The sequence below is a fragment of the Bubalus kerabau genome, chromosome 1 (assembly GCF_029407905.1).
Source record: "Bubalus kerabau isolate K-KA32 ecotype Philippines breed swamp buffalo chromosome 1, PCC_UOA_SB_1v2, whole genome shotgun sequence".
NCBI lineage: Eukaryota > Metazoa > Chordata > Mammalia > Artiodactyla > Bovidae > Bubalus > Bubalus kerabau.
This window is the reverse complement of record NC_073624.1, coordinates 271,433,554-271,460,156: the sequence shown is the minus strand read 5'-3', so window position 1 is coordinate 271,460,156 and position 26,603 is coordinate 271,433,554. Positions and strand designations below refer to the sequence as shown.

Genomic DNA, 26,603 nt, shown 5'->3' with positions numbered 1-26,603 from the left:
TCCTCTCTAAGATTTATTTAGAAAACACAGTCTGTTTCTAAATAGAATATAGGGACTTATTTAAAAAATTTAGCACCCAAGATAGAGAAATGATGACCAGAGAATCAGCAGGATCGTGAAATAATTGTAGTGATGTACAAGAAATGTAAAGTTCTGAGGTTTATAAACTTAAATTTTCATTTGTTGAAAAGGATAAACTGGTAACTCAGTGCAGAAGTTTCTGTGTGTACATATTGCAAACTATTTTGCTCACCATAAAAGGCCTAATAAAACACAAAACAATTCTGCTGCTGCTGCTGCTTTTCTTGGTCCGATGGACCTAACAGGGCTCCGATTTCCCAGCACAATCTCAGTGCTCTGCTTCCATTCCCCTTTTCCTGATACAGAAATTCTAACTTCAATTTCTCTCCATAACCAACCACATCCCTTCCCTCTGCCCACTGTACCCTTTAATCTTACCAACCTCCTACCCATTGGAAGGAAACGCCAATAACTATACAGGCAAGGGACTGCAGGGGGGCAAGGGAGGGGCAGGGGCCTCGCTGGGCACACGATGCTTTATACTCAGTAGGGTTTCAAGAAATCGGATTTGAGGTGCTTAAAACAAATGTTATTGAGAGGCTGAAGGAAGACGGAAACAAGAGTAAAGAGAAGGACTAGGTCAGGACTCGTCCACTGTAGAGTAACTGTGGGTGTGTGTGCCGGGTATGTGGGTGCGTACGAAAAAGACATTTTATGATAGAATGTAAGAGAAAGGTGAGTGTTTTAAAGTCAGGCAAATGGAACTAAAAAATAAGTAAGGGAGTACAAAACCTAGCAGGATAACAATAAGTCTGCCATCAAGTAAATATATCAGTTCATATATACAATTTCAGAAAAGTTTACGTTTTAGTAAAATGCAAATAAAATGAATTAATTAAGTCCCAACCTGGCAAACTGGAATTTGCCACTTGGCAAAAATTAACATGAAAATAAAACAATAATTATGAAGTGATAAGAAAGCTATTCTCATTATATGTTATTCTGTCCTTTACCGGCAACTCCTTGAAATTTGAGGTCACTCTGCCCTTTGATGAATTCTGCATTGCGCTTGCTGTACCATCACAGACGTGAGGGCATTCAATAGTAATTACTGAGACTGCATCCTGATTGAAGAGGACAAGCCTGACCTTTGCCAGTAAGGGAAACCATGCCACCTGACTCCTGGCGTGCTCTGATATTCCAATGATAAGTCACATTCCTCTAAACTATGATACATATTTGTTGTGGAAGGTCTGAATGTATAGAAGCCTTTGGGCTGGTGGTACCCAGGTTCAATCCCTGGGTCAGGAAGATCCCCTGGAGAAGGAAATGGCAACCCACTCCAGTACTCTTGCCTGGAAAATTCCATGGATGGAGGAGCCTGGTGGGCTACAGTCCATGAGGTCGCAAAGAGTTGGACACAACTGAGTGACTTCACTTTCTTTTTTTCTTTCTTTCTTTGGGCTGGTGAGCTCATTCCTAAACTTATGAATGCTGAAGGCTGCCTGACAGGTCTCCGGGTGCCTCCCCTCTCTCGCACCCTTCGTGGAGAAAGCCCTCTAGGACAGACAGGAAGCACCAGGCTGGGGGCACAACTCTCATGAAGCCTCCCCACCTCCTGGCTGGTCCCACACTGCAGTGGCCATGGTAACACATCCCCCCCATCCTCTGCCCCCATGCAGAAGACAGCATCGATCCCCTGGTGCCATTTCAAGGACTGCTGCCCATCTTTCTATTTGCCCTCTGCCGCAGATTCTGCATGCAAAACTGATACCCTTTCTTTGTATTAATCCTCACTCCAAAGCTGACTATTTTAGAGGAGTTAATGAAAAAAACTGGTCCTGTTATAGAGACCTCAAATCCAAAGCAGAAACAGGCAGAAATAGAGGCATTCCACAAATTAAAATAGCATAATTTTCGCCTGAAATAATTCCAATCATTGCTTTTCTTTTTGCAAGTCTGACCCATTTTAAAGATGGAAGTCAATTTAAAGCAATTAAAAAAAAAAAAAACCCGGAAAACAAGGGAATGCAAGGTCAGTGTGGAAAATGAACAGAGATTGCACTACTCTGATCTGCAAAGCCTTTAGAGCAGGAAAGACTTAGGGAGATCTCCCAGTTCCATCACTTATTTGCTGATTGCCTTTACTCCTGTTACCGGGAAAATCCCCCGAGACATAAAGCCCTGAGCTAGTGTTCAAAACAGTCAATGAGAAATCATAACAACCTTTGAAGTTTCTGATTCTGAAGTCTCCTTCCATCTTATCCACCACCCACTGACCAAATACAATTCAGAACCTCAAAACTCTCATCTCCATTAGTTCCTTTATCTCTGATTTTTTTCAAAGATAAACTTTAAAGATAATTTTTAACAAAGTTAAAGGATCAGTAAAGCAACCGAGCCAGTTCAAAATGATTTAAAGATTAAACAGTCTCTTCTATCACAGAGAAGGCAGCTGCTCTGTGAAGTAGTTATTTTTTTTTTTTCTTTAAAGAAACAGAGATTTCATCTTTACTTATCTAATTTAGCTGGGAAAATTCAGCATTAATTTGAACATTCTGTATGCATTTTTTAAAGGTTTAAAGGTGCTGGGCTTTATTTATTTATATTTTGGGTTTATTTATATCATTTGTCAAACTGTATAACATTGATTTTAATTCTTAAGTTCACTGTCACATAACAGTTTTCCTTTAATGATATTTTGATTGACAAAGCCCATGATGACATAAAATCAGATTTCGCTTTCATGTAGAAGCCTAAGTTAGTTTTACCTCTCTACAACCAAAAAGAATCAATGTCAAAATAATTACCTCTTGCAAAGAAATGTGTGGTGATCCACAAGTCCTTTTCTTCTAAATAAGGGTCTTAAGATACTGTTTAGTTTTCCTCCAGAAAGTTATTCCAAAACTAAGAAGGAAAACGATTGGTTTTCTTTCCATCTCCTTTCTTTGAGAGAACCACGGCAAGATGTAATTTCAGGTTTCCGGTCTCAAAGTGACATGCTTGAGTATGTTATCCTCTGCGTCATTTACCACTAGTGTTCATCACAGAAGGTTTAAAAACCACTACTAGATATAAATTATCTTGTGCTTAGTACAGATGGGTTCATATGCCAGGAATTGGCTAAAGCTCTAGATAAATACAGGACATAAACAACTACAGAAACTATTTTGTTGGCCTCAAGTCTAGCAATATTGATTATGGTAACAGATTGTGTCTTTCCTAGGAAATCAAGCAGGGCATGCCAGCCAGGCTCATTTGCTGGGTCCTGTGAGTCAGATGGCTTAATGCTGGATCAATGAACGACAGTGTTATTCAAAACTCAGGAATACCAGATCTCACATTTTGGTCCCTAGTGGCCTAGCTACTACCTTCTTCAGGTTCTAAACAAGCCCCGGCTCATTCACACAGGAGTTAACTCATGGAATTTTCACAGTCCCAAATCAGTTGTTTTAATTAACTTCATCTGATGTGAGCCTCTCACTAAAATAAGCTGAGAACAGTGTCACTTTATAAGGCTCACATCTGTCCCTCAGAGTCTTGAACGTTTGACTTGGCAAAACATTTCTTCCTAATGTGACTTTCCCTCCTTAATGATCATGAGGCGTTTTAATATCCTTGGGGATGACTGTATGAGGTCAAGATTTCATGGCCTGTGTTGGCAATCACGAGTTTAAGTACAAAATTTCTGATTTATGAACCTCCCAACCCAGGGATCAAACCCAGGTCTCCCTCATTGCAGGTGAATTCTTTACCAGCTGGCCCACCAGGGAAGCCCTTAACGTTGATAAATCAGCCATATATTCTGCAGTCTCTGAGGGGGCGGTGCAGAAAAATGGTCCTCAAAAAGGACCATTTAATGCCTGGAATCCTAATGCCTGGAACCTGTGAGTATGTCACCCTACATGACAGGGATGTGATTAAGGACAAGGCTCTTACTCTAAAATGAGCTGATTATCCTGCGCTATGCAGCTGGGCCATGTCTCATCACATGAGTCCCTTAAAACGAAGGGCCCTCCTTGGGCTCAGAGAACCAGAGAGACAGCCACGTAAGAATTCAGTCTGTACTTTCTGGCTGGTGAGATTTAAGGAGGATGGCCATAAGCCAAGGAATGCAGGTAGTCCCTAGAAGCTGAAAAAAGACAAAGAAATGGATTCTCCCCTAGAACCTCCAGAAGGGAACACAGCCCCAAGCCTTCCTTTTCTTAGCCCATGGAGACCTCGTTGACTTCTAACCCACAGAACTCTAAGACAACAAATTTTATTCACCAAGTTGGCAGTAATTTTTTATAGCAACAGGAGAAAAATGATACATTTTCCTAGTTATTATACTATTTTTATCACTCCTTTTGTGAGAGAAAGGAAAAGTGGACTAGGAAAAAGTATTCCTCCAGCTGGGGTGCATGAGACACTGTAAACGAAAACCAACCTGCTTAAGTGCAGGAATCCAGGCCCAGCCCTGGCTCGGACATTAAACGAACACAAAAAAATCAGGCTAAGCACTTAAACCAACCTCTTACAACTTGAGCTCCTCTCCTCTCACTGGACAAATTGCTCGTTTCCAGGGCCGTGTACTTCAGACAGCTTGCTCTCATTCCTGGTTTCCCTGTGGCTCAGATGGTAAGAATCTGTCTGCAACACAGGAGACCCAGGTTCGCTCCCTGGGTTGGGAAGATCCCCTGGAAAAGGATATGACAATCCACTCCAGTACTCTTGCCTGGAGAATTCCATGGACAGAGGAGCCTGGCGGGCTGCAGCCCACAGGGTCACAAAGAGTTGGACATGACTGAGTGACTAACACTTTCACTCTACTGGAAGCCAAAGTGATCCTTTTTCTGCGTGTTTCATTGTCTCACATTGGGAGAGTGTACAGAACTGGCATTTCCATATATCAGCAGGAACAAGTTCAACTACGTGTAAAACTTAAAACATGCTTATCACGACATAAACATAAAATGAAAACTCTGCTAAACCAATTTTTAAAATTACCCCTGCCCAAAACTGCTTGGAACCACTTCCCAATGGTAGCAAGAAGGAGCCTGTAGTCTTTACAGCGCACTCTATATAAAATGCTACTTGTACTGGTTATCAGCAGGAGGATGGATATATATTCAGTACATGCATATTTTAAGGGTTCAAAACTGCAGAAGTATTTTTCTCATTACAAAGAGTTAGCTACTTGATAGATTACATTATCCAAAACATTAATACAAGAGCAAAAACCTGATGTAACATAGCCCAGAATATAAGTCTTCTTTCCAACACAAACATTATGAAAGTGTTTCAGTGAAAAGGTTTTAAAAGATATAGAAACAGTTTCAATTAGCTTAATTCCTTTACTATTTAACAACCATAATCTAAAACAGGTAGTATCACAAATTTCTTTCCACTTTTCAAGAATTTTTTAAATTAACTAGCAAATTTTCAAATACATGGTGTTGGTTTAGTCGCTAAGTTGTGTTCGACTCTTGTGACCCCATGGACTGTAGCCTGCCAGGCTCCTCTGTCCTTGGGATTCTCCAGGCAAGAATATGGAATGGGTTGCCATTTCCTTCTCCAGGGGATTGTCCCCATCCAGGAATCGAACCTGGGTCTCCTGCATTGCAGGCAGAGTCTTTACTGACAGAGTTACAAGGGAAGTTGCACTGATTCCTATACCAGAAAGAGTTTGGTGACATGTCTAACAATATATAAGTAGCATCAAATACATAAGTAGCATTAAACATTCAAACCAATAAAGAAATTAAAAATCAAAGCATTTTAACACATTTTAGGGTAGAAAAGAATTCATAAGTAAGCGTTTATGATATTTGAGATGATAGATTAAACCCTTAAAGTAACTTAGTTTTTAATCTTTAACCTTATTTGATACTCTTACAACCATGTCTTTCACTGATTCTTTAAAGAAAGGAGAATGAAGAACATCCTCTGTCCACTAACACAACATCACACAAAAACAACGCAAAGGGAGAGAGCAGGGTCTAGTTCAGAGGACTCCAAAAGCAAAGGAAAGAAAAACTGCCAGTTTTAATCAACGTTTCTCTAGAAATGGGCAATCTAAACTATTTACTGATCTCTCAAAAGAGCCACCTGTCTACCTCCTACATAGAATAAAGACTCAGCTACCTAAAGCAACAGGAGAGTCTTCAACCCACCCACTCCACTTTGCTTTATTCTCCTGCAAAGCTATCCATTAATGAATTAGAAACTGCCTTTACTTATCACCTTCATTTAAACACAGTACTACATTCATCACAGAATACACTGTGGGAACTAAGAGGAGGAAATAAATGCACAGCTACCATTCACATGGACAGAACTCTCAGGATAGAGAGATTCAGACATAAGCAGCAGAGAGAAATCCATCTCTTAAAGTGTTTACCGATGGGCACATTGTGGCAGAAAACTTGAAACAGAAAACGAACTTTCCAAGGCACATCTTCATTCATGGCTCCTCTATTTGAATGCTGTAAGTGGTTCTACAGTATTCTTTTCATAAAGCCAAACACAGTTTGCTTATCCTTAACAAGCACGGATATGTGTTGAAGGAGAACTTTTATGAAGCACTGATTTCCTTTGTCACAATAATAGGAGCATTGTCGTTTATTATGAAATTACAAGATATCTTGAAAAGCACTCAAAGTATGAAATTAGTCTGAAATGATAGCTATCAATAAACTTTAAACTTCATATACCCTCCCTGTAATCAAACCTTTGTTTTACACTTTCAGTTTGAATTTCTCTAACATGCAAATTCTCAATGTAACTTGGTCCTTCTTTCTAATAATATCTTCCCATAACCTCTTAGACCTTTAAAATGTTAATGCTATTCAAAACTGGATAAAACATATGAAGTATCAATAAAAAATAACATAATTCACACTCCGAGCAAGCCGCATTTGTCCTGTGACATCTGTCAAAATATTTAAAGAAATGTATATATTTTGAATCATTTGAAGCAAAAAGCTCTACTGTGTCTGCTACTGCTGCCTACCAAGGAGAGTAGCCAGCCAGCATTACACTGTGCATTCAGTTATTTTTATGAGCCCACCCATGTGTATGTGCATACACACACACACACACACACACACGTACACACACTCAAAGTACAAACTGTAAGTCTACTCTAGGCGACTGGCTGCAAGGCTACCGTGCACCGTATGCTCGGTCAGTGCATATCTTAGAAAGCAAGACCCCACGCACACACCTGAAAGAGAAGAACACAGGCATCTGGTGATTCTCCGGCACGCACACCGAGGCACTTACCTTCCATGCCTACGGACGTCTGAAATCAAACTGGAAACCGAGCGCCGGGCGAGGGGCTTTATTGCAGGGTGACTCATCCCCACGCAGATGCTCTGAACAACCCCTGTATGCATACTGACATCATCAGGAGAGACTTGGAGGCAGAGGATACTATGGTAACCAAGCGATGTGCTGGGAGACAGAAGCCTTTAATTGCTTTAACAACTTCCTGGGGCTCGAGCTACCAGGCTTGGGTTTGCTAAGCAGGGGATGAAGACTGTCACAGAAGCGGCTCATGAGACACGGAGCGAGGGGACTCTCAACAAATTCGGGATCTCTTCACTGCAACGTGACTTTTGAATGACAAATGCCATGCCATGACCCCATGAGCAATATTCGCCCCACAGCTGAAGCTCTGCTGGAGTCACAGGTCAATAAATAATCCTCCCAGGTATCAACGGCATAAGTATTCATAGATGGGTCTCTCACTTAACAAGCATTGATATTATTACGTTACAAACATCCTTTTCCTTGAAGGGGAATACTTGACTCCCTTTCAAAAGCAAGCTCACATCTGCGCCTTCAGAGGTCAGAGTCCTGATAACAATGAGAACCCAGGCTCTCTATTTACTTCTCCAGGAGGCGGCAGCTGCCCAGTCCATTCATTTCCAAGCTTTACTAAATCCCCGCCAATACATCACTTCTCCAGAAAACACCCACAGCGAAAGACCCAATTAGGACACCCAGATAAAGTCAGAAGAAATCTGCCGTCTCCCTGCTCCACAGTCTTCCTGATTAAGTTTTCTATCACAGGCAGAATTACTTCTAACCACCCCTACACCTATACATAATTTAAATCTTCCCTTTGAACTATTCGTCCCCGTCTGCATCTGTCTCCTCGTTCACAAGAATATAACGCTTCTTCAAAATACCAAGTTTAAAGCAATAGCTTAAAATAACAGTGTTTCAACATCAAACTGAGTCTGTAATGATATATCCTGCTTATTTGATCAGGGTACTGCTTTAATAAGTATATAATTTACATCTGGACTGTAAAACTATTGTTCTCTTCTCTATGAATATTAGATTGACATGTTTTTAAACAATACCATAGTCTAATTTTTCTACTACAAATACTGTAATTGCAAGGACAATCAAGTAACTTCAGGATCCTCCTTAAGATATTCCTAACACAAGAAAAATGAAGGTTGTCATTCTTCACAGTAGACTCAGGTCTCAATTCAGTTCAGTTCAGTCGCTCAGTCGTGTCTGACTCTGCGACCCCATGAGGCACGACAGGCCTCCCTGTCCATCACCAACTCCCAGAGTTCACTCAAACTCATATCCATCGAGTCAGTGATGCCATCCAGCCATCTCATCCTCTGTCGTCCCCTTCTCCTCCTACCCCTAATCCCTCTGAGTATCAGGGTCTTTTCCAATGAGTCAACTCTTCGCATGTGGTGGCTAAAGTACTGGAGTTTCAGCTTTAGCATCAGTCCTTCCAATAAACACCCAGGACTGATCTCCTTTAGGATGGACTGGTTGGATCTCCTTGCAGTCCAAGGACTCTCAAGAGTCTTCTCCAACACCACAGTTCAAAAGCATCAATTCTTCGGTGCTCAGCTTTCTTCACAGTCCAAATCTCACATCCATACATGACTACCGGAAAAACCATAGCCTTGACTAGACAGACCTTTGTTGCCAAAGTAATGTCTCTGCTTTTGAATATGCTATCTAGGTTGGTCATAACTTTCCTTCCAAGGAGCAAGCGTCTTTTAATTTCATGGCTGCAATCACCATCTGCAGTGATTTTGGAGCCCCCCAAAATAAAGTCTGACACTATTTCCACCCTTTCCCATCTATTTCCCATGAAGTAATGGGACCAGATGCCATGATCTTAGTTTCCTGAATGCTGAGCTTTAGGCCAACGTTTTCACTCTCCTCTTTCACTTTCATTAAGAGGGTCTTTAGTTCCTCTTCACTTTCTGCCATAAGGGTGGTGTTATCTGCATATCTGAGGTTATTGATATTTCTCCCAGCAATCTTGATTCCAGCTTGTGCTTCTTCCAGTCCAGTGTTTCTCATGATGTACTCTGCATAGAAGTTAAATAATACAGTGACAATATACAGCCTTGACGTATTCCTTTTCCTATCTGGAACCAGTCTGTTGTTCCATGTCCAGTTCTAACTGTTGCTTCCTGACCTGCATATAGGTTTCTCAAGAGGCAGGTCAGGTGGTCTGGTATTCCCATCTCTTTCAGAATTTCCCACAGTTTATTGTGATCCACACAGTCAAAGGCTTTGGCATAGTCAATAAAGCAGAAATAGATGTGTTTCTGGAACTCTCTTGCTTTTTCCATGATCCAGCGGATGCTGGCAATTTGATCTCTGGTTCCTCGGCCTTTTCTAAATCCACCTTGAACATCTGGAAGTTCACAGTTCATGTATTGCTGAAGCCTGGCTTGAAGAATTTTGAGCATTACTTTACTAGCATGTGAGATGAGTGCAATTGTGCGGTAGTTTGAGCATTCTTTGGAATTGCCTTTCTTTGGGATTGGAATGAAAACTGACCTCTTCCAGTCCTGTGGCCACTGCTGAGTTTTCCAAATTTGCTGGCATATTGAGTGCAGCACTTTCACAGCATCATCTTTCAGGATTTGAAATAGCTCAACTGGAATTCCATCACCTCCACTAGCTTTGTTCATAGTGATGCTTTCTAAGGCCCACTTGACTTCACATTCCAGGATGTCTGGCTCTAGGTCAGTGATCACACCATCATGATTATCTGGGTTGTGAAGATCTTTTTTGTACAGTTCTGTGTATTCTTGCCACCTCTTCTTAGTATCTTCTGCTTCTGTTAGGTCCATACCATTTCTGTCCTTTATCAAGCCCATCTTTGCATGAAATGTTCCCTTGATATTTCTCATTTTCTTGAAGAGATCTCTAGTCTTTCCCATTCTGTTGTTTTCCTCTATTTCTTTGCATTGATCGCTGAGGAAGGCTTTCTTATCTCTCCTTGCTATTCTTTGGAACTCTGCATTCAGATGCTTATATCTTTCCTTTTCTTCTTTGCTTTTCACTTCTCTTCTTTTCACACCTATTTGTAAGGCCTCCCCAGACAGCCATTTTGCTTTTTTGCATTTCTTTTTCTTGGGGATGGTCTTGATCCCTGTCTCCTGTACAATGTCACGAACCTCCGTCCATAGTTCATCAGGCACTCTATCTATCAGATCTAGGCCCTTAAATCTATTTCTCACTTCCACTGTATAGTCATAAGGGATTTGATTTAGGTCATACCTGAATGGTCTAGAGGTTTTCCCTACTTTCTTCAATTTCAGTCTGAATTTGCCAATAAGGACTTCATGATCTGAGCCACAGTCAGCTCCCAGTCTTGTTTTTGCTGACTGTATAGAGCTTCTCCATCTTTGGCTGCAAAGAATACAATCAATCTGATTTCGGTGTTGACCATCTCTTCTCTTGTGTTGTTGGAAAAGGGTGTTTGCTATCACCAGTGCGTTCTCTTGGTAAAACTCTATTAGCCTTGCCCTGCTTCATTCCGTACTCCAAGGCCAAATTTGCCTGTTACTCCAGGTGTTTCTAGACTTCCTACTTTTGTATTCCAGTCCCCTATAATGAAAAGGACATCTTTTTTGGGTGTTAGTTCTAAAAGGTCTTGTAGGTCTTCATAGAACCATTCAACTTCAGCTTCTTTAAAACTATTACAAATAAACTATTATTATCTCTGTTTCGATTCAGATGAAGCTAAGCCTGGCTTTTAATGCTTCCCTCGTGAGTAAATACTGTACAAATGTATAGCAATAATACTGCTTACAAAAATAGCAAAATGAAATACCACAGCACCAATTTACAATCTGGAAAAATGTAGAGAATTTTAACCTAACTAACAAGTTGGACTCTTCACTACTGTAGAGGTTGGAGAGAGTTCCAAAAGAAGAATAGTAAGTCAACTCTCATGAAAAACATAATAATTCAGTTTTTCCTTAATGTAGGCAAAGTGAAAAGACTTTCCAACAAAATGAATTACTTTCATCCTTACTTGTTTTGTCTGAGATACTGAGTTTGAGAAGCAAAACATGCAAAGTTTACCTTGAAATTCATGAAAATGGTGTGTGTCTATATATGTATACACATACATACACATACAGTATTCTTGCCTGGAAAATCCCATGGACAGAGGAGCCTGGTAGGCTGCAGTCCATGGGGTCACTGAGGGTTGGACATGACTGAGCAACTTCACTTTCACTTTTCACTTTCATGCATTGGAGAAGGAAATGGCAACCCACTCCAGTGTTCTTGCCTGGAGAATCCCAGGGACAGGGGAGCCTGGTGGGCTGCCGTCTATGGGGTCTCGCAGAGTTGGACACGACTGAAGTGACTTAGTAGTAGTAGTAGTATATATGTATACACATACATACACATACAGTATTCTTGCCTGGGAAATCCCATGGATAGAGGAGCCTGGTGGGCTACAGTCTATTGGGTCACAAAGAGTTGGATAGGACTGAGTGCTGAGCACGCACACAGGTATATATACCTCTACATATATATGTATACATAACACATATGATTCAAATTTTTAAATAAATGTACTTATTTTGAAAATGCATTGACAAATGCCTAAAAGATATACATCCAATTTCTAGGAGTGGTTACTTCTGATAGTTTCAATTACAGACTGAGAGAGTCCTCCAATTTTTATATTACATAATTTTAAACTTTTAAAAGTTTTTCTAATGATGGATATGAATTACTAGTGTAACTGAAAAAGATGGAAATTCATCTAAATGTGTTCTGAACTTGCAATCCTGATTTACCTGCCCTCAGGGAAGGCCAATGACAGCCGAAGTGGCCTAAACCCTAACCCACTAGCCAGACTACCTCCCAGGTGTTTCAGGCAACTCTTCCTGGGAGAAGATCCACCTGTCTAAACAAACTGAGGTTGGGAAAGGCAAATACAGGTGGTCTGGGCTACACGCACACCAAAGGGAGCAGGTATGGATCGATTGCTCCAGAGATGGGATGGCTAGAGAGTAAGAATGCAACAGGAAAGCTATCCTGTTAGGTTTATTTTTTTAAGGTAGAGTTTAGAAAGGAGTCTCTCCAAGTCCCTCCTGTGCGGAATGCTGAGGCTAAGCAAGGAGCCCTGGGTCACAGCTCCTGCGCTGAGCGCTCACCCACCCCGCGGCCTGCTAACCCAGAGTTACTTTTGATTGTTCTCAAATTTGATCTTAATACTGTAATTGTTTTTTTAATTGTCTCTATTCATTAATTTGATTTTTTCATTGCACTGGTTCTTTTTATATATGCTTAATTTAATTAAATAATTTATACATCATTTAAAAAAAAGCCTATCCAAAAATAAGAGAAAGCCAAGAGGTCTCCAACCACTAGAGAGGCTGATGGGAATATGGAAGACCTCAGGCAGGAAATCAAGTGTCAGTAAGACAAACGGTCCCAGGTGGCCAGGTTTTATATCTTATTAAAGATGCTTACTTTAGGGAAAAGGGGCCTCGTGTCACCTTTTCCTTTTCATGTTCATCCCTAAATCCATGCTTTATTGAGCTTTCATTCTCCTCTTATTCTACAAAAACAGCCTATTATGTCATGTTCTCATGAGGATTCTATTTCCTCTTGCCACTCCACTAAATCTCTCCACCAGTGCAGTCTCACCGCCTTCTTAGAGAAGATCAGAAACTCTCTCTCAGATTGATAACTACCTCCTTTCCTTGGATTCCCCAGGAACGCACAGACAAGCCGTGTGAAGTACACGCCCACACTAGGCCACCCACGACACAGGGCTGGGAGCCGGGCCGAAATGCCAAGGAACAGCGCTAGCTCCAGCGAACCCTGGCGGCTTCTTGCTGCAGAACCACACCCGTCTTCCATCTGTCCTAAACGTCACTTCTTATTTCCCAGCGGAACCGAAGGCCTCACAGACATCCAGATAATATTACAATTTTTCAGACTTAAAACAAAAGTTCGAAGGTAAAAATACCATTTTCACAGGAGAGACACACGAAAGAAATCTACCCTTGACTGTCAAAAGTATTGTAAATCTCATCGACAAACCACTTTAATCCTTAAATTGAAGTATCAGTTCAGTTCAGTCGCTCAGTTGTGTCCGACTCTTTGCGACCCCAAGGACTGCAGCACGCCAGGCCTCCCTGTCCAACACCAGCTCCCGGAGCTTACTCAAACTCATGTCCATCGAGTTCGGTTGTTGATAGGGTTAAACAAGACTCTGAGCTTAACTTATTTTTTAAACTAAAATAAATTCGTGTTGGCAAGTGCCCATTTAGAAGCAAATGGAAGTTAAAAGTGCCACTTTTAAGGGGATATGTGGCCAGGATTTCTAAAGCCTTGACCAGTCAGCCACAGCAGCCAGTCTGCCAGTGTGGTAGGTAAGGTAGGAGCTGGAATTTTACCTTCAGAAATGAAAATAAAAACAGAGTCTCAAAATGATGCAGTGATTCATCTTGAACCACAGAGCTTCTAGGTCCTCTGGTACCTCAATAGGCTCCTCACATGGATATCTACTGCTTCTGACTACAGCCAGAAAGGGGGTGCTCTCATATTGCCTCCCAGCAAATCCACTATTTCCGAAGAATGGAGGCCAGATGGCCTTAATTTTTCTTCCCTACCAATGATCCATGGCAGAGTCATTCACATCAACATAATATTTTCAAGGCAACTCATGAGGCTTGGAAGAAATGTTTCTTATTACCCAATTCTCTTCCCTATATCCAGTGACAAACCTATTTTTTCTAAGGGAAAAAAAAAAGTATCTTATCTCACTGGCTTAGTTATTTTGGGCAAATCCTTGACTTTTCTAAACATCAGATTCTCATTGTCAAAAAGAGAAGAATAGTAGTACGACCTCATGCTGTAGTTATAAAGATAGTGTATAAAGTACTGGCACATCAAAAGCCTCTCAATTAAAAAGTTATTACAATTAATAATAACGAACAAAACCAGAGAGAATCAGATTATACCACCTTCTTTGAAAGGCTTCATTTGTATTCCAGGACAGTGCTGCGACTGGGTGATGAGGAAGCAGAAATTGGCCAAGTATGAGCTTGAATAATTAAATGGGGACCTTAGATTTTTGTTGTTGAAAATGAGGGTGTTGATCTTTTCCAGTCTACCACTCTATAGCAATACTTTCATTTCTGCCACACAAACATCTGCCCTCTTCTATGAGCAAGCTCAAGTGAGTGTCCAATGGATGGGTACTTTCATCAGTCCATGTAATAGCCTGAAATTATTCAAAGTTTTATCCTTAAAGAATTTAAACTTTGCTTTCATTTAAACACCCAGGACTAGAGCTCTATACCACCACTAAACTCACCCATGAACCCATTAACTTTAATGTTTTCCCAAAACTAAACGCTGATTATAAAATCCTCCAATGTTTTGAATCTGAAAGTCAAAGGAATTATAGATGATGGCTTACTCTAATACCGAGAATTTATTTCACCATTTCATGATTCTAATTTTGATTCTAATTCCCAAAGGAAGCACTGGATTAAATTCCAATACAGTTTTTCTAAAGAAGCCAGTTGGAGTTAAGTTCCCATTTTCGTCTCTCAATTAGTGGAACCTGAAAAGACCTTCTTCCCTGGGATATTAATAGAGAACTGTGAGGAAAAGTAACGTGTTTGTATGAATTCAAGCACAGATACTGTTTTCATGAAACAAAAGGAAGCATAAGAGGGGTTAAAGATGATGCTTGCAGCCTAAGAAGACCAGCAGAGTTGAAAGGGTCTGACGCAGGATGTGGGTTACAAGGCCCCTGAATGAAATCCTTTTGTGCCAGGGTGTCAAAAGAGCAACCAGGCAGGCCTGTGTGTGTGTGTTTGGATTTAAACTAATCAACCAGTCATTTCCACAAAGCTAAGATCCCTTCTGTTCAACTGATTAAGGCACGTTTACCTGAAGTTCCCAAATGATGTCAATAGCTTCCAAAAGGTCAAATACAGCAACATACACCAAAGGTTCTAGCGTAAAGAGCACCAATAACTGCCCCCTTTATAATCTGCTGGGTGTCACTTATGAAATGTAGGGGATTATCCCTTTTTAATCAACTGTCCTGGTTTGATTTTTCTTTTTTCCTCTTTCCTCCAAAAACTGAAACACATTTATACATTTGAACGATATACATTGCAAGACTGCCTGTTTATTCTATAGTATATCTGGTTAAGACAACATAAATAGCCCAGCTTCAGCACCTATCTTGCAAGGGGGTCTGGCAATGGGGCAGAAAGGCATGGAGGTGGAACTATTTATTCAGTAGGGGCCAAGTACAACCAAAGCATTACCTGTGTTGCTAGCACAAACTCAGAAAAAGAAACATATAGCTGTAACCATTGTCAAGTTAAGAAAAAAAAATGCTCAAAAAAACAGCATGGAAATAAAAAAGACGGACACTGGCCCGGTGGAAAATTCCATCTGTGTTCAAACCCATGGATTCCAGCCCTTAGGGAGCGTCTTTAAAATCTGGTGTTTCATTGGTTTTCCCAAGCAGTAAAGGATTGAATGCATTTTTATAAAATATTAACCAGCCATGTCTTGGGCACTGAGTCGAGGAGGAAAAGGGAAGAGAAGATAAGCTCAGGATACTAGAATATAAAGTCATCAGGACCAACGTGTCTCTGACAACGCTGTAGAAAAAACAATAACTGCTGGCCCTGGGATTCAAAGGAAGTTCCAGGAACCAAAAGGGCCCCGTGCCTCCCCCTGACATCCCTGACCTTCAGCTGAGGAAAGGCAGTCACTGTGGCACAGGATTCTAGAGCACAGCACCTAGTCTAAATCCCAGCTCAGCCACCTCTAACCCCTGTGGTCTTGGGCAAGCTATTGATACTGAAACTTCCTGGGCATCACGTCTCTCAACCATGAAATAAAGGAGAGAATAACCATACCTCTCAACGTTTTTCTGAGCACTCCTGTGAGCCAGGCGCGGAGGCAGGTACCAGGATAGAGTGCTGACTGAACCACGCAAGGGCGCTGAATTCACGGAGCTTGCATTCTGGGTCAGGAGAGAAAACAACAAGCCATTAAATGAACAACATAATCTGATATATATGGGAAAAGACTCTGAAGAAACATCATAGGATGACAGGATAAGAAACTGACTAGAGGGGAGAATGACTTAGAATTGTCACCTCCGTCTCAGTAGAAATGGCCTTTGAACAAGGAGAAGGATGCATAAAATAAAATCACAGGTCCTTCCAGACTCAGAGACCACCAAGAACAAAGGTCCCAAGACAAAAATGAGCTCAGAATGTTCAAGGAACATGAGGAAGCCCAGTGTGATTGAAGGAGCCTGAACAGTGACCAACAAGTGTGGACATCTGTTCATAAATGGAGTCAAAGTAATAAAGTAACTAATGAATGGAGCTTGGGGTAGAGAATAGATCTAGAAATATAAATCTGGACGTCAACACAATCTTCTGCAAAGTACTCACCATGGTGTCTGAAAATTATGATTATGGATAAGCAAGTAGGAATCTCTCCATTCCCACTTTTCCAAGTAACTGAATTGATATTTGCATTAGGGAGACGGTTAGCCAAGACAGAAAAAAGAAAGAAGACAGGTAGCACTGGACTGGCTCAGGGAGAACACAGACGTTGCATGCTGAGTACCAACTTCTACAAAATAGGAGAAGCTTCCTGCTGTTCCAAGTTAGGCAGAATTCTGAGGCCAGCTGTGGCCTGTGTAACAATGTGTCCCACTATTTGCAAAATACATAAATGTGACAGATTTCTGAGGCTTTGGAATTACACTTCTTTGTTGTAAGTTTTAAATATTTGTAAATATATTCTGCATGTATGGATGTGAGAGTTGGACTGTGAAGAAAGCTGAGCACCGAAGAATTGATGCTTTTGAACTGTGGTGTTGGAGAAGACTTGAGAGTCCCTTGGACTGCAAGGAGATCCAACCAGTCCATTCTGAAGGAGATCAGCCCTGGGTGTTCTTTGGAAGGAATGATGCTAAAGCTGAAACTCCAGTACTTTGACCACCTCATGTGAAGAGTTGACTCATTGGAAAAGACTCTGATGCTGGGAGGGATTGGGGGCAGGAGGAGAAGGGGACGACAGAGGATGAGATGGCTGGATGGCATCACTGACTCGATGGACGTGAGTCTGAGTGAACTCCGGGAGTTGGTGATGGACAGGGAGGCCTGGTGTGCTGCGATTCATGGGGTCGCAAAGAGTTGGACACGACTGAGCGACTGAACTGAACTGAACTGAAATATATTCTTAAGTATTTTTCTTTATTTAAATATTTTTATTTTGTTTCAACTATTTGTTATTTCTCAGCATAATAATATGATTAGATACCATCACTACCCCTGTTTCACAGGTAAGAAATCTGATGCTCAGAAAGAATAACTTGTTTGCCCAAAGTACCCAAATAGTCAGAACTGGGAACCAAACTTGGGTGTCTCTACCTGAGACCACACTCCTATCTACTGTCACATATACAAGTAATTTGCTATATACGCTCCTTATTTGCATTCCACTAAGGTGGCACAGTGGTAAAGAATCTTTCTGCCAATGCAGGAGATGCATGCAGGGGTCCGGAAGATCCCCTGGAGAAGGAAATGGCAATCTACTCCAGTATTCTTGCCTGGGAAATCCCATGGACAGAGGAGCCGGCAAGCTACACAGGTTCGCAGAGTCGGACACAGCTTGGCGACTAAGCAACAGAACAACAACTGTACTTGAAGGTCTTCCCAACGGGGCTTGATTCTGGGATGGGATGTCTTGTCCTGTCATCACTCTGGTTCCGGTATGTTCTCTAGTTTCTAAATTCTCATGCCACTTTCTGAAGGAAGCATCCAGGCACAATTCTTTTCTGTACTGATGTTGGTGGAAAACATTCGTTAAAATGCCAAACCCTATTTGCTTTAGTGACGAGGTCATCTTATAAGGAAGCTGACGATTTTAGCAACCACCAGAATTTCAGATTGTTTTAGCAATCACCTACCTACAGGCATCCCATCTAGCTGCATTTAAAAATACACACGTGCACATTATCAAATTAAGTTACTGCCACTGTTGTTACGTCATCCACACAACAGCAGATTCATATACATTAACTAAAGAATAGGAACTTTTCAGAGGTTAGTCCTAAATAGGAATTTTATTTTTAAGGGTTCCAGGGCAATGAGAAGTAAAAACCTCCAGACTTATCACAATACAGACAGAAAAACTAAAATATGTTTAACCCTGAATTGCTTTGTCCTTTTCCTCCACTCCATGCTTTCTTTCCCCCCTGCCCGCTTCTATTTTCTGCAAGAAGGCTTCATAAAGGAGAAAAGTATGCCATATATCACCTTGATTTGATTCCAGCAAACTAACCAGAATTTGAATTTTTATTAGCAAGACCCATAGGCAAGAACAATAATATGCTATACCTATCAGAGTGGTTAGTTTTATTCATGAACTCATGCTGGGCTAAGAAAAAAAGAAGAAGAAGAAAAGCCAACTTCAAAGCATTATTGAAAGATGATTAACTCTCTAGCCGCAAATGAGAAGCACAAGCTACTTTGATGTGCAAGGATTTTTAGTGCCTAAATTTAAAGAAAGGACATGTATGATACAAGTTTAACCATTAAAAAAAATCCAATAATATACTTCTTTTGCATCTTGAAAATCAGTAATTACCTAAGGGAATAAATAAATTAGAGCTCAGCCTCAGAAATTAAGTCTTAAATGCAAAGTACACAAACCATATTCCCCCCTTATCATATAGTTCGGTGGCAAAATGCCAGCTCTAATATGTTCAGTGCGGGAAATATAACTCTTTATATCGCCATTTTCTCACAGTCACCCCCTCCACAAGGCCTCTGGGCATTAACCAAGCTGCATACACATCTTCACCTCAAAAAACCAACTAAGTATAAACCGGAGAGTTATTCAATGTATAAACGATGTGGCGTAGGACTGCAAAGACTGTGATTGTATAAAAGCCTGTGTCATTACTGAACTTGAAACTAACCTTGACAATGACCTAAAATTGCCAACCTGGGTACCCTGAGCGATCTTGGCCATAGTCTGCTTTCGCATAAGAGCTGCGAATTATTATTTAGTATGGATAATTCTTAAAGACTGTATGAAAACAGCCCATGGAATAAACTATATACATTTCAAGAGAAAATGGAAATTACAAAGGGAAAAGTGAGTGGATTAAAATGTGTGACTTTTCATAGCAAAGGCCCAAAGCTATGGGAAAGGTGGAAGGTTGACACCATGTACTTTATATGGCTTTTAACCTGTAACTCTATTAGATCTGATATTATTTATGAAAATATTTGCATTTTTACCAATCTGAATATATTTAAATAGTCCTCAAACCTACATGCTGGAACATCACAATTTTTTCTTCTCTCTCCTACCAAACTGACACATCTCCATCAATAACTACTTAGAAAAATAGGCAAGGCAATCTCAAAAAGAATTACTGCACTTCATTATGTAAAATGAAAATGGAGCTTTTAAAACATACTCTGTCTGACATTCAGTTCTGTATGCTGCTACGGCAGGTCAAAAGCCATTAGCCACCTGCTGAAAATACATCCTAGGAAATAAAATGCCCTTCAAAATTATTTCACATACGGTATTTTCAAAGTAAAATGGGTGAGGTCATATTCTAAATGTCTAAAAATGTGATATCTCAAAAAGAAATACACTTACCATGTCAGAAATTAATTTGAACACAGATTTAATAATGGCCATATAATTTAGAACATTCACATTAGAGAAACAAAGCACCGTGTCTACTATGAGAGAAAAGAACACACAGAGTATCCTACATTATATTCCTCTGTCCACTTCCGATGAAAGGAACAGACTCAATGTGATTCCAGGGATACTTAGGAAGTCTCGCCTACCATTCAACAGTCTTCTGGGGACCGACCCAACAGTCCCTCTGAATCTTTAATACATTCTATAAGTCTGTTTGGGTAGAAGAAGCCAAACAAGAGGCCCTGTGCTACTGGACAATAAATAGAGTTCACAAGTCTATCTCATTTAACCTTTTGAAACTTGGCAATGAAGTGAATGGCTTTCTATCGGTTTTCTACTAATAGATTCTATAAGGAATTATTAGATAACTGGTCACTTGGCACTTTATACAACCAGGCACTGACTCAATGCACATGAGTTTGGGTGAACTCCGGGAGTTGGTGATGGACAGGGAGGCCTGGCATGCTGCGATTCATGGGGTCACAAAGAGTCGGACACGACTGAGTGACTGAACTGATCTGAAGCTAAGTGCTTGATGCGTCTTAATGCATTTAATTCTCATAACAACTTTATGATGGAGGTAACATCCTATGCCATCTTACAAGTAAGAAGACGTTTCCAGAAATCAGATCTGCACACAACTAGGCAAAGCCTTACTTACCATGAGATTAACACAGCAATGGAATCCGCCCTGCCCACCAGATTGTCTCCTTAACAATGATTGTGCATATGTGCATCGGAAGTCTCTTTGGGGGGTAGTCTTTTTTTTTTTTTTTTTTATTTGTTTGTTTTAGAGATTCTGAAAATATGCAGAGAAGTCCCTTGGTAACTAAATATGTAAGGTCTTCTTGGTAAACCTCATGGAAGGAGGTTATTTGTTTAAAATCGCCCAGTTACGTAAAAGATTCATTATATAGATAGCAGGTGGCTACTTTCCAGTGAGGGAAACACAGTTTATAAGCGGCGAGGTCCTGAATAGGATGGGGAAACTAAGGGAAAGAAACTCAAGGGGCAAAAGTACAAGGAGCGTCAAATGCAAGGACGGAGAGATGCTTTTTCTTTCACTATTTTCTCTAAACTTAGCTGGCTGACGATGGTGCTCAATGAACAAAAATAAAAAGGTAGCAGAATCAGAACCTGGTTTGCAATAGCAAAGATGTCTCCTACTTAAAAACTGGGAAGCTCACATTTTCTTGCCTTACTTAAAAGACGGACTTCTGCTGTGTGGAACTGCAAATACCCACTCTCACTGTCCAAGCCCTGAGATACACATTCTGGTGCCATGACAGATTCAGATTCTTGGGTGTAGGGGCAGAGATGGGTCTGTAAGAGTCCCAGACTATTCACTTACAAATGTGGTTCCTAATATGGATCCAGGGCAACCCTTGATGACTGAACTCCTAAAGGGTCAGTGGGGTCACAGATGGCTAGTTCTAGAGGTTCTCATGGACTCGAGCCAATCTAATTCTGTTTGCAGAAATCTTAAGCTGGCTCCACAGTATAATTGCCAGTGTCCCTTCCAGGGGCCCTATTCTGAAATCCATTCTCAGACTTCAGGAGTTTCTGTTGATGCTCCCGGGTTTTTGGGTTTTGTTTAATTACTTATTAAAAAGACGTTTCTCCCTTAAAAACGACACTGCAGGCCTCTAAATCTTCAGGTATAAATTAAACAAGATAACTCCTAGTTAATAAAATATGAATTCAAACAAAATGCTTCTGTTGAAATGGAGTATCTAAACTATTTCAGGGAAAAAAAAATTCACTAAGCCCGCTGATATTAAGGTTTGGAAACGATTCCCTTTTCCACACTCAAAACAAAGGAAATTGAATCCCTGCTTTAACTGCAGACTGTTGCTATTTGCCTTATGGAAAAAAGCCAAATCATGCATATTTTTGTGACTTCAGTCAAGAATCAAGGTCAGTCACCAGATTTTCCCCCACATCAACACAGCAGCAGCACGAATACAGATGTTCCTTCTCCCTTTCGACATGAGTTTTCAAACTCAGTTTTCCCTCTCAGAGCAGCGAAGATTTGTTTGTTTGTCAAAAGGATAGCCATTAAGAAAATCACTTAGCTAATAAACAAGGAAATTAGCTAGCAAGCCTGATACAAAGCAGAGAGTAACAACACTAACAGTCTGCACACACGAATTAAGGCGGTCAAGAGCTGCTCTGATAAGCACTTTTAACTCGAAACTGCTAGCAGTACTCAAAAAACTGAGCACTACAGTATTAGGGGTCAGACAGCAGTTGTAACCTTTTTCCCTCGTCTCACTTGGTTCCCACAAAATCTCCGTAAGTTCTGAGTGCTTTCAAGTATGTGAAGACAAAAAAAGGGCAGCAGAAAAGAGGAAACAGAGGAAGCATCAGAGCAGGATAAGCTTTCTTCCGTTCCAACCATTTTTCTGTATCTTCTTTGGCTTGTCAATGTTTGAAGGAACCAGATAAACACTTGTTTAATTTTGAGACGAGCCGCAAAGCCTAAATAAACACCACACTGGAACTAGGCCTTGTAAATCCCAGGAAGGATGGTCCCAGATTTTGAAGCACATGGTTACCAACCAAAAAAATCCATAAGAGCAGAGTGTTTATGTTTACATTTTATATGATCAATAGGTATGTAATTTTAAAGCTGCTGCTGCTGCTGCTAAGTCACTTCAGTCGTGTCCGACTCTGTGCGACCCCATAGACGGCAGCCCACCAGGCTCTGCCGTCCCTGGGATTCACCAGGCAAGACCACTGGAGTGGGCTGCCATTTCCTTCTCCAATGCATGAAAATGATCTTCAATTTTTTGTTTTTGCTTTCAACTCATATACAATTGGGTTTCTATCCCCTACATCAGTGGTCCCCCACCTTTTTGGCACCAGGGACTGATTTGGTGGAAGACAGTTTTTCCACGCCTCAGGGGTGGAGAGGGTGGTTTGGGGATGATACAACACCTTACATTTATTCTGCATTTCTCTTTTTAAAGTAATTTATTTAAACTGGAGGATAATTACTTTACAATATTGTGGTGGTTTCTGCCACACATCAACATGAATCGGCCACAGGTACACACGTGTCCCCCCGTCCTGAACCCCCTCCCACCTCCCTCCCCTCCCCATCCCTCTGGGTTGTCCCAGAGCACCAGCTTTGGGTGCCCTGCTTTATGCATCAAACTTGCACTGGTCATCTATTTTATTTATGGCAATGTATATGTTTCAATGCTATTCTCTCAAATCATTCCACCCTCACCTTCTCCTACTGAGTCCAAAAGTCCATTCTTTACATCTGCATCTTCTTTGCTGCCTTACAAGTAGGATTGTTGGTACTGTCATTCTAAATTCCATATATATGCATTAATATACAGTATTTGTCTTTCTCTTTCTGACTTAACGTCATTCTGTATAATAGGCTCCAGGTTCATCCACCTTATGAGAACTGACTCAAGTGCGTTCCTTTTTATAGCTGAGTAATATTCCATCATGTATATGTACGACAACTTCCTTATCCATTCATCTGCCCATGGACATCTAGGTTGCTTCCATGTCCTGGCTACTGTAAATAGTGTGCATTTAACTTCTAATCTAAAGCCAACGCTGATCTGGCAGGTGGTACCAGTCTGCAACCTGGAGGTTAGGACCTCTGCTCTATAATACCTGATGATCGAATAGTTAAAAAAAAAAAACAAAAAACTCATACACAATTTTTTGGTGGGGAGTAACACAAATAATTGTAAATTTTACTAAGTTTCATATTTTATCAAAATGCCTTCAGTTTTATACAAAAATTAAACTTTTTCTGAAAGTCTACATTTATATCTTCTCTCTGATTTTAAAGTAGCAAAGCTCCTCTGATTTAATCACTCCTTACAGGGTGTGTGAAATGCTTTACTCAGCCCTTAGTTTAGTAATGCCTCCCTTCAAGTGGTCAAAAATGTACTTATATTGGTAAGAACGTACTTCTGCCAATTCATTCCAGGAAAACATTTCCATCTGCCCAAATCCCACCTCCACTCCAGGCTGGCCCTACCCAGCCTTCTCCAAGATGACGGCCTCCCTGCCACCTCTATGGAACCTGGTCGTCACAGGGCTGCACGATCCTCCATATACTAGAAATAAAATAAAACATAACTAATACAGAGGTTGAGATGGTTGGATGGCATCAGTGACTCAATGGACATGGGTTTGGGTGGACTCTGGGAGTTGGTAATGGACAGGGAGGCCTGGCGTGCTGTGGTTCATGGGGTCGCAAAGAGCAACTGAGCAACTGAACTGAATACCAGTAATTCCTGCTTAAATGATCATTTAAGTTAGTTTCATAAAACAGAAAGAGTCTCAAGTGGCAACTGGCCAAGGATAAATAAATCACTTCAAGTATATCCTAAATTGAAAAGTAGTAAATAAATAATGAACTTTATTTAAAGTTCCCCAGTGAAGAGATCAGTGGGTATATGAATATGCTTAATGAATTTTTTAAAAGAAAGAAATGTGCATTTAATGTGTTAAATCAGAAATTTTTAGGTAAATATAATACAACATATTCCATATAACATATTGCTTAATTTTTAAGTTCTAAATGAAAAAATCATCTTCTCTAACTTTACAAAATTGATAAATTAATTCTGTATAGAAATCTAAGATAAAGGTGTTGCTGTAATTATTTAACTCATTTAATATTTTCAAAATTCTTTTAAAATCTTTTAGTAGTTCAGTTTTTTAAAAGAGAAAGGATACTATTATATCACTTAATCAAAATGAGCTTTAAAATAAAGCCAGTACTTACATACTTAATATAGTGAGGTATATATGTGTATATAATATACCTGAAGTATCAGTCACTCAGTCATGTCCCACTCTTTCTGACCCTGTGGACTGTAGCCTGCCAGGCTTCTCTGTCCATGGACTTCTCCAGGCAAGAACACTGGAGTGGGCTGCCATTCCCTTCTCCAGGGGATTTTCCTGACCCAGGGCTTGAACCAAGGTCTCCTGCATTACAGGCGGATTCTTTACCATCTGAGCCACTAGGGAAATCCCCATGATATACCTAAAATACCGCACTAACCAACTTTTTAAAATATTTCCCAATAATTTCAAAATTTTTTACATTTCCATTTACAAAAAGCTTTGATTTAAACATCAGAAACAGAAACACCTAGACACTTTAGATTTAATTCATATAGATATTTAAATATGTTATCTATGTGTTTCTTCTAGGAATTTTAAAAGCAAAGAAGCAGGTGTTTCAGAAAAAATGTACAAGTTCACAGAAGGTATCTTACATAATTTTAACTTACATAATTTTAAAAGGAAGAAAGGAGAAAGAGGTCTAAGGCACTATTTTAGTGTAGAAAGAAAAAAAAGTATATGTTTAGTCCTCAGTTATAACTTAGTCCTCAGTTCCTATGAGGACTAAGACTCCTGACCATGATGCAAAGAGGGAGCTTTCTTTTTAGAGAAAATAAATTGATTTCCATATAACTTCCACCTCCCATATCTTTTAACGTATACACAAATCCACATATATACACGCATCAATGTTAACTTTGACATATCTGAAATGAATTTCCTAAATTCCATAATACTATGTTGAAATATAAATTATAATCCCCAAACAACATATCGTTCCACTTGGCAGCACTCTTATCTGCCACCAGAGACTTTTGTGGTACCATTTTTTTTCTAGGATGGCTAAACAAAGAACATTTCCTGCTCACAATCAATTTATCAGCCAGTATGAGACTACCAAAAACCTCAAAAACTCTGATTTGCAAGAAGAATAAACCAGTGGTAACTATATGTTACAAATCCTTCACTGGACAAAATTATGGTTTGTAGAGCTCCTTTAGATAGGGAGCACTTTGAGTGTATTTCAAAGAGATCTCAAATTACCAAAACTAAATCTGCCATAAAATTATAATAGTACGTGCCTCCTCCAACTCTTCATAACACCAATCAGTGGCAAATGGGTGACCATATATGATATGTTTTTGAAAGCTTATGCAAGCAAAGAGATCTTAATAGTCAATTGTTTGGTAAACTGATAAAAAGGCTCTTGCAATTGTCAAATGTTTTCATACAAATACATGCATTTCCTGGAACTTGGTAAATGCTTGTTTTGAAAGTAACCGTATAGTCTTTTCATGTGCCTTTTATCACTGTTGAATTGGAGAGCAATTTATGACAACACAGATTTCACTGACCTTGAAGGGTTTTCTCAAAGTTGTGACTTTGGCATTACTTCTGCCACCTCACATATCCTTTAACATATACACAAACCCACAGATATACACACACCAATGTCAACTTTGATACATCTGAAGTGAATTTCTTAAATCCCATAATAGTATGTTGAAATAGAAATTATAACTCCCAAACAACATATGGTTATAATCTTCATTCATGGAAAATAGGGCCAGAGAGTTGCTCAAATACTTTGCTGCAAGAAATTCTCAATAATTAGTTTATTATTATCTTCCTTATGAGGATGGGAAAAACTTCTCTCAGTGTTTGGATATTGCTCAGTAAAAATGTCAACTGTTGCCACGTTTCAGCAATACTTGGCTTAACGGAGAACACCCAAA

At 40.1% G+C, this 26,603-nt stretch overlaps 1 protein-coding gene across 8 annotated transcripts in view; it reads right to left on the bottom strand.

The window, feature by feature from the left end:
* PAM (peptidylglycine alpha-amidating monooxygenase) overlaps positions 1-26,603 on the bottom strand; it is a 314,671-nt gene that overhangs the window by 247,951 nt on the left and 40,117 nt on the right. For all 8 annotated transcript variants that reach the window (XM_055565583.1, XM_055565617.1, XM_055565573.1 and 5 more), the window contains exon 2: positions 16,209-16,315. The gene's annotated coding sequence lies outside the window, so the exon portion shown is untranslated. The remainder of the gene's footprint in view (positions 1-16,208; positions 16,316-26,603) is intronic.